General features: G+C 37.4%; 1 pseudogene; it reads left to right on the top strand.

Moving 5' to 3' along the window:
• The first annotated feature begins 286 nt into the window (after positions 1–286).
• Positions 287–10,046, top strand: part of LOC134222952 (pickpocket protein 28-like) — a 99,412-nt pseudogene continuing 89,652 nt past the window's right edge.

Here is a 10,046-nt window from a genome sequence, read left to right as displayed (position 1 = left end):
TGTGAAGCGTGAGTTAGATACAGGTGCCAACACCAGCCTGATAGGTTGCGATTGGTTATGTAAATTGACCGGAGAACCAGATCCAGAGTTGAAGCCGTCACCATACAAAATTCAAGCATTCGAAGGCGGCATAATCAATGTCTTGGGTCAAGTCAAGCTGCCTTGCAGGTGCCAAACGAAACAATATCTTCTTGTACTACAAGTCGTTGACGTCAGCCACAGGCCACTTTTGTCGCTGAAAGTCTGCACGACGTCCGGTTTGATTATGTTTTGTAACACTGTCAGCATGATACCTCTCGAAGCAAAGCCGGAAGAAAGTGATCAAAATGTCATGAAGATATATCGCATCGAAGCAGAGAAAACTATCGAACAGTTCAGCGAAGTTTTCTGTGGATATGGTAAAATGGATGGAGAAGTGAGCTTGGAGATCGAGAGCAGTGTTCCCCTAGTGATACAGCAACCCTGACGAATCCTGATCACGTTGCGACCAAAGTTGAAGGCAGAGTTAGACCAGTTGCTAAAGGACGGCATCATTACGAGAGAGTATCGGTATACTGAATGGGCGAGTAATATTCTTATTGTAAAGCGTGGATCTGCGGAATCTGAATCCATCCGCATATGCCTCGACCTTATACCATTGAACAGAGCTTTGAAAAGACCCAACCTTCAATTTGTTACTTTGGATGAAATTTTACCGGAGCTAGGTCAAGCGAAAGTCTTTTCAACCGATGCACGAAAAGGTTTTTGGCACGTTGTGCTAGATGAGCCAAGTAGCAAGCTAACATCGTTTTGGACACCCTTTGATCGTTACCGCTGTCTGTGACTTTCTTTCGGTTTATCATCAGCCCCTGAAATATTCCAGTCAAAGCTGCAGGAGATTATCCAGGGTCTCGAAGGTATCGAATGTTTAGCGGACGACGTTCTGATTTTTGGCAGAGGTTCAACAATAGAAGAAGCACTTCGTGATCATAATTCTAATTTGAGGCATCTGCTGGTCAGACTGAAGCAAAACCACGTGTAACTCAATAAAACAAAACTTAAACTCTGTGAGACGTCCGTGAAATTGTATGGGCATGTTCTCACTGCCGAAAGATTGCAACCCGATTATACAAAGGTTTCGTCTATTGAACACTATCCGGTACCAGTCAACAGGAAGGAATTTCATCGATTCATTGGGATGGTCACGTACCTCAGCAGATTCATTCCTAACCTTAGTGCCAGCTTTTTCAACCTGATCGTATTTTAATCCCCAATGCACTGCATCGTTCCATGATTGAGAAAGTCCACGTAAGTCACAACGGTATTGAATCGACTCTGAAACTCGCCCGGGAAAACATGTTTTGGCCAGGAATGAGCGCGAAAATTAGGGATGTTGTGAAGCACTATTTGTGCCAAATTTTCTCCGAGTCAGCAAAAACCTCCGTTGAAGAATCACGCAATTCCAATATATCCATAGCAAACTATGTCGATGGATGTATTCGTTGCAACCTATGGCGGCAAGAAGCATCAATTTCTAGTAACCGTAGATCATTATTCAGATTACATTGAACTTGATCTACTGAAAGACATGACAGCCAAAAGCCTCGTTGAAAGCTCCAAAAGGAATTTCACCCGCCATGGAATCCCTCCGATCGTCAACACAGACAACAGGACAAATTTTGTTAACGAAAAGATGAAGGATTTGTCTATTAAATAGGACTTCAAGCACCCGACGTCTTCTCCTCATCACCAGCAAGGTAATGGTAAAGCTGAAGCAGCGGTAAAAATCGCGAAACGATTGCTACAAAAAGCAGAGGAAACCGGGCAGGACATTTGGTATGTTTTGCTCCACTGGAGCAAAACAAAAGGAAGGTAAAATATTATTATGATAGGAAATCTCGCGATTTACCCACACTGCAAACTGGTTCACCAGTTTATGTTCAAGCTCATCCCGAAAACAACAAATTCTGGACTCCAACAATCATAAGTGAGAAACTGAATGATCGCTCCTATGTGGTGGATGTTGATGGTTCAAACTACAGGAGGGGCCTAGTAAACATAAAACCGCGTAAAGAACCAGCACCAAGCCCTATCGAAACAACTTCAGGGCGTGTACGAAGTGACAATATCACTACCAATAACTTTATGGTTGACCGAACAACTGAATCTCAATCTGAACAGTTGGAACCACCTATTTTGAGAAAAAATACTGACAGCACAAACAGAACAACACCGTCAGTGACAGCAGTGAATACTCCCGCTGCCACAACAGCTGATTCGATGACTTTGATGACGAGTAACAGTCGCATCAGTAATACACCACACCATGGATTTAAGGTGACACGGGAAGCACAAACAATCATCAAATCGTCATCATTTCATCATTCAATGCTTAATTTTTTTTATACAACAAATATGAATTCGTAAAAGTATCACCGGTGTGTGCTTACTCGCAATCTACAGTCACTCTCAAAATTGAGCGTACAGTATGGATTAGTTGACTACATTAAAAAATTTCAAAGGAAATTAAATGGTTAGCTCGGTTGTTTTTAATGCATTTCAATATTCATCCCTTCCTTCAATGTATGCGTACATAAAATTGTTGAAATTTTTTCTCTAAAGTTCATTTATTTGAAAATAATCTCAAAATACGCCTATTAGATGTGACAAAATTGAGCGTACAGCTAATGTTTTTCTATAAAATTTCTTATTATAAACACGGTTAATGTATTTTAATATTGTTTTTTCATGATTATATTTATAATAATAAACATCCGCTACTTTAACATTCAATGTTTTGAAATTAAACCATGTTTTGGTCAAAATGGCGAACAAGTGAGGGGTAAGAACATTGCTATTTAACAAATCAATGCCTGCGGGCAAAATAAATGCTTTAATTTGTATGTTTCACCGGCATCGTATCTTATATATGATAGATAATGGAAATCGAGCGAGACATACGATAAATTTGTCAAAATTCAGTCGGTAAATGATGAAAATAGGTGTAAACATACAGAGAAAACGACAAATGTTAGGAATGACATAATTCAAATTTAGTATGTTTTAACATAAATTTGTTTTAAAGCTCGATTATTGTCTCAGGTCTATCATTGAGAGCAATATTATTGAATCCAATCATTCACAGTCAAATTCTAAAAGTACAAGGTGCATGTTAAGGTACCGAACATAAAAACAGCTTTTCATTCCCGTAGAGCACTTCTGATTGAATATTGAAAAGATAGCTTAAAATCGTAATTTCATAATCAAATTTGGATTGAACTCCACGGTCTGTTACCATAAGGGATACAATTGGATGATTTCCATGTGGCGAGTAAAAATATACTTTTTTAAGAGTTCGGCAGCTTATTTAATGATATTTTGGAGAATTTAAATGATTCAACCAAATTTGTTCCTACGGTGGCTGAGTCTTCAAATATAAAATGACATCTTATAATGTATCTGTGTGCTGCTCTTTTATTAATATTATTATTAATGAGTGTCCTGAGCTTATAAGCTACATATACATCGACTTTTAAATAAAGTTATAGTTAATTTGAAATATGCCGTTCCCAACATGTGTCGTTTTCTTTGTATGTTTACATCTGTTTTCATCATTTACCGACTGAATTTTCCCAAATTTATCGTATGTCTCGCTCGATTTCGATAATCTATCATATATAAGACACGATGCCGGAGAAATTCATATCTTAAAGCATCTATTTTGCCCAGCAGCATTGAATTGTTAAAAAGCATTGTTTATACATCTTACTTGTTCACCATTTTGATTAAAACATGGTTCAATTTCAAAACATTGAATGTTTAAGTAGCGGATGTTTATTATTATAAATATAATCATGAAAAAACAATATTAAAATACATTAATCGTGTTTATAATAAGAAATTTTATAGAAAAACATTAGCTGTACGCTCAATTTTGTCACATCTAATAGGCGTATTTTGAGATTATTTTCAAATAAATGAACTTTAGAGAAAAAATTTCAACAATTTTATGTACGCATACATTGAAGGAAGGAATGAATATTGAAATGCATTAAAAACAACCGAGCCAACAATTAAATTTCCTTTGGAATTTTCGAATATATTCATCTAATCCATGCTGTACGCTCAATTTTGAGAGTGACTGTACATGCTGATACATTTACAGTTACATCAAACAACTGAAAACCGAAATACGCCGCTCCAAAGTTGCGAGGTGGCAATGCTAGAAAGAGACAAAAGATAGGAAAAATAACAATGCAGCAAAACAGACCACAGATGTGACGAACAGACCAAAACGTGACAGAAAATTACCAAGCAAATATAAAGACTTTGAAATGAAAAAATAATTTGTTATTTAAGAAAAGAGAGGATGTTGTATTGTATAATCTTTTATTAGAGTGTATCATCCCTCACATGTAACCACCTTGACTCCCTCTCTAATTTTCATCAGTTGAATAGAGCTATTAGTAAAGAACAGACTGTGGGGAATAAAGTGAGTCGGAAAAAAGCATTCGTATTTTTGGTTACATTGGATTCACGATAAAAATAATGAAATAAACAAAACTATTTTAAAATGACAATAATAAAAAAATGATAACGTATTTGAAATACAATCGTAGTAGGCATTTGAAATGCCAGCATACTAAGAAGCTAATGAGAAGACATTTGAAATTCAATCTCAGTAGGCTGACAGGGAATTCTATATTGTTGGAATGAAAATAAACGATGGTCATTCAGTGTTCATTTCTTGGAGCGTAAGCACGCTTTCCAATTTTAGGAGTTGAAGACAAATTTTCCGCTGATTGAAGAGCGAGGATTTGTAAGGTTACGACAATGACGCGGTCGTTGCTCCCTCCTAGGTAAGAAACTATAGTCTATAGACTAGATGGATATGCGAAAAAAATGGCAAAAAATAAGGTAAGCCATAATATATGAGGCAAAAGAAAATGATAAGCCTCAGAGAAGCAAAATAGCAAAACAAATAGATAAGCTAAAAATGTGACCATCAGAAGAAAATAGTAAGCCTCAAACAAGAAACGGAATGGCAAAAAATAAAGATAAGCCATTATAGGCAAAAGAGAAAGATGAGCCTGAGATGGAAAGACAAAATGGCAAAAAATAATGGTAAGCCATAGAGAAAAATGAAAATCGCATGACACTTGGCAACTTGGCAAAAAAAAGGTAAGCCAAATCACTTCCTCGGTAAAGACAATGAGAAGTAATTCGAGATTTGGGCAATGTTGTGAAATTATCGAATTTGCAAAAACAAGTGGTATGTGGACGACGATGAAAGAAGTAATGAGCATTCAAAAAATATTGGTCTTAGGTTTGACGTTTTGAGCAGCCTGACAAAGAAAAATAATCGTTGGATTACAAAGTAGGCGTGGATGGTCGCAACAAATTCAGATTACTGTTTGATGTGATTCTACAACTTACACGGTGGCGAATGTTAATGATCAACTTAAAGTGTATTCTCGTTGTATCTGTTGGCAAAGTTGATTTTTTCCATGATGAAGGTACAACTATATTCGGAATTCGAACACTAGGCAAGAGTATAAGTAACTACCCGTATGGTAAGATGTCACGATTTGGGATATTGCCATCTTGTGCAAAGATGTATGGGTGGTAAAAACCATTATGATGAAAGCCAGTTATGTTTGGAATTCAACCACTATACATATTCATGTTATGTTGGATATCTCGTAATCAGGGAGATTTAGAAAGTCCATTTTGATAAAGACCAGTTTAGTTTGTATTTTAACCAGTGGGTGGTGCTAGTGTACAACGAATTACATATTAGGTTGGATATCTCGTTATCAGGAAATATAAGGAAGCATACGTCTGCTACAAAGTTGCTATGCAGCGCTCGTGCTTAAAATATTACCTTGATCATCTTGAAATCTGAATGAATTTCTGTTTTCTACAAAGTTGTTTGAGAAGTAAAAAGCATTGTTATGGAATTCAGTTTAGTTCAGAGTTGAACCGGTATGACGGTTATTGTGTTTAAGGAATTACCTGTTGGGTAAAATATTTCAAACATTTTCAAGATATTGAAAAATTGATTTAAAAAATTCTGGTAGCGCTTATTTACATTATATATGTCAAGTTGTTCTCTAGGCGCTTGTTTACATTATATACTTCGGAATTAGTAGTTTTTATTCATGTACAATTTTCATACCGTTTTATGAGGAATGGTGGTACTGAGGTTAGAATGTTAACGAATATCTGATACTAGTTCTTTTGTGGACGCAGTAGCGCCCGTGGCAAGTGTTTTTTTTTCAATCAAAATTTTAAACGTCTGTTGTCTGTGATTTTTTTCATCAAATGCTGTGTCTGGTTGTCTAAGGTTGTTACTGGTTTTGTTTTCTGCATCTGATACTAAAAAATTATTGAAGTGTCAAATATTTTATTTTTTGTGAGATTTTCACCCCGTGCTGCGTCTGGTTGGCTAGTCACCGGACAGACAAACAGGGCCATTATATTTATGATTGCGTGCAAATCAATTTTAGGAGTTGAAGACAAATTTTCCGCTGATTGAAGAGCGAGGATTTGTAAGGTTACGACACAGACGTACAAGCCTTTTCACTCTAAACCATATACGTAACAGAATTTGTTAGGAATTCCGGGAAGAACTTTTGGAGAAACTTTCTGAGGAATTCCTGGAGAAGCTTCCCAAAGATTTCCTGGAGGAACTTCCAAACTAATTCCTGGAGGAACTTCAAAGGCAATTTTTGAAGAAATTTTCAGAGGAATTTGGATGAAATTTTAACCGTGTAGGACGAGCTTAGTACTTTCCATTTAATTCCACTACGTTTTGTAATCTTACAGATACTTGACTCGACGAGTCAAGTACGAGACACTAAAGACGATCTCACAGTTGAGGTTGAAATACGTATCTGCAAAGATAACAAAACGTAGTGGAATTAAATGGAATGTACTAAACTCGTCGGTTGAATACATTCCACTAAAACGAGCTTAAATTATTTTTTTGTAAAATTTTTAAGTTTCAATTTTTTTTAGGTTTTTCAAAAAAAATCTATCCGGTGAAGTGAGTTAATATGAAAAAGCTGATGAACATAAGGCATTATTATGTCTTCTTCATGTTATGAGCTGCTCTTTGGTGCATTGTATATCTATCGTCCATGCTGCCAAACGTGCATTTTGCTGAACATCCGTTATGTCTTATATCCATTGTACCTAACGTACTTATGTCCAACGGAATATACTCTGCCATCCTGTCTATAATCGCATATCAGTCCCACTTTTGCTTTTTCTAATCGTAAAAGCCGTATGTCTTTACGCGATAAGAAATAAACAACAATTGAATGACTACTTACTCTGCAAAATTGGATTTTTTTTCTCGGAACAAAGTACAAGAGAATATGGTTCACTCTTTTAAGCTCGCATAAATCCGACAAAATAACAAAATCGGTTTTAGTATTCATCGAAGATTGCAATTATTTTCCTTCATGCTTAGTACAGTCGGGATTCGCTGGTTGGGATCTTAATACTTGGGTCACTTTTTAGTTGGGCCTCCGCTGGTTGGGCCATGGCCCAACTAAAAAGCAACCGTACGTCAAAATTCAATGTAAACACGGAAAACGGGATTGAGCGTCACTGGACATCATTTGTGATGTTCAAGTCGAAATACACGTGTTCAAATGGCTGTCAGTTGACCCAACTAAAAAACCGAATTCGTTAGTTGGGCCGAGGTCGTGGCCCAACTAGCGAATCGCGACTGTAGATACATAACTTAGATTTATTATGTTCATGAATTGAGTCCAAACCAAAATGCAAAAATCTCTCACTCATCATCTCTGTATACACTCACGATATGTAAGAAACCGTGAGAGACGTTTTTCGCAAGCTGTTACGATAATACGCAGATTGGAAGGGTTATACTCCAAGATAAATTTCTTCAGCACCAATTGCGGGGAGCACCGATTCTTATGATGCATTTCAACTTCTTTTACACATCTGTTCGAAAAAAAATTGCCTACAACGGATAGTGGATTCACAACGGAGATAGTTTCAGTTATTTCCATGAATTCAAATTTATTTGCGTTCATTTAAATGTATTGCAGCAGCTTCTGAAAAAAAAAATTGATTTTGAAATTATTTGTTTTCCAAAGCGGGACCCTTCTAACAAAAGTTCGGTTTTGGAGTGATCCTATAGCCTTAACGTATACTTAGTACATATACGCGAATGGGTGGCCGAAAACCACTTAGCCAGGCTCTTACCATTTGGTCGGAGCAGACCATTGCGACCGAAAGGGGTAATTTGGCGAAAGAGTTGCTGGTCGAAGGGTCGACAACTGGTCATTTGTTGAAAAAATAATTTGAGTCAAATTACACGAGACACTGAAGAGGCCTTACTGTTGAAATACGTATCATCTGTCAAGTTACGATCAAAGTGGTGAAATTAAATGGGATGTTTTAAACTCGTCTTATGACAAGCCTACAAAGGTCATTTGACCGACGAGATCATTTGAATGAAGGGTCATTTGGACGACAGGGGCATTTAGCCGAAAGGTCCTTTGGCCGAGTAGGTCATTTCAAAGTGAGACGTCTCACTACTCATACGTGCTTCTCACTTTACGAAATTAGGAGAGAGAAATGCTTGACGTTTCACTACTCACTTCTATTTCTCACTTCTCTATATAAAAAATGAGAAAGCGTGAGTAGTCGAATGTGTGAATGTGGCAAATGAATACTGAAATTGAGGTGACGTCTCCCTACCTCACTGCAGTAGGGAAACAGTGAAGATGGGCGTCTCACCCTGCTCTTCGACCTCTCACTTCTCACTGTAACAAATGAAGCTGGAAGTGCTTGAGAATATGAGACATCCTGCTGTGCTTCTCACTTTTACGGTGAGTAGAGAGAAATGAATAGTAGTAGGACATCTGCTTCTAAACACTCCCTCTCTCCTTTTCAAATGATCTGTTAAATGTCCTAAGACATATGTCCCTGTGGGTCAAATATCTACCAGGTTGTACTATTTCCTTCTGAAAAACACCATGGAATTTTTTTTCGCTTGTGCAACAATCCTGGAATCTCAAGTCTCCGAAACACATTTCAGGAATACCATTTCTTGGAATTTAGTTGGACTATCGATATGACTTAACCGTTCAGTTTGTTTACATGAACGTTGGGCTAAGTCTTTTGGATTGTATTTAATAGCAATGAGAAGAAGAGGTAACTTGGAATGACCTACTCGGTCGTTTGCTTCTGCAAAAGTAGAGGACAAAGCCTCTTGAAATGGACACGATTTGTGTGACAAGTAAAGCAAAGTAAGATCTGCGGGTTTTTATAATGTTCAAGCCCTTTCCAAGGCAATGTTGCACTACAATAATTTGATATTCAATTCCATTTCGTGAATAGTAGTGGAGAAATGACAACGAAGATACAAAATATTTTTGGATATCTATGAACCATGGCCCTCCTTAACTACGTGCGGTAAGACACTGGCTACAAAGCACCATACTGAAATGTTTGGGTTCGATTCCAGGCGTGGTCCGAAGCAATTTCAGTTAAATTTTCTCAGACTTCCCTGGGCATAAAAGTATCATCGTGTTAGCCTCATGATATACGAATACAAATGGTAACTGGCTTAGAAACCTCTGAGTTAATAACTGTGAAGTGCTTAATGAACACTAAGCTGTCGAGGCGGCTCTATCGATGTGGGGATGTAATGCCAATAAGAAGAAGAAAAGAAGAAGAAGAAGAAGACCATCCAACGCCCTGAGTTCCAGAACCGTTGAGCCACGTCACTGTGTTTTTCGTCAAATCGTTGGATATGCATTCAACCATATCTAACATATTCTTAAAGATCAAGAGACATATGGTGAGATGGTTTTGGGATACCCTGGGTCAATCGAACTACTCCTTGAGTCCAGAACTTTGCGATGTACAGCCACGAAACAAGCTTTTGGTCACTCCAAGCTTGATGGCATATTCAACAATATCCACAACATATTCCAGAAGACCAAGAGACATGGTTAGATGGTTTCAGGTATTGGTCATCCAAACCGTCCTGGAGTCAAACTTACGATCTACAACCACGACAT

The sequence above is a fragment of the Armigeres subalbatus genome, chromosome 3 (assembly GCF_024139115.2).
Source record: "Armigeres subalbatus isolate Guangzhou_Male chromosome 3, GZ_Asu_2, whole genome shotgun sequence".
Lineage (NCBI taxonomy): Eukaryota > Metazoa > Arthropoda > Insecta > Diptera > Culicidae > Armigeres > Armigeres subalbatus.
Note: the sequence above shows the minus strand (reverse complement) of the source record. Positions and strands in the feature narration are given on the sequence as shown.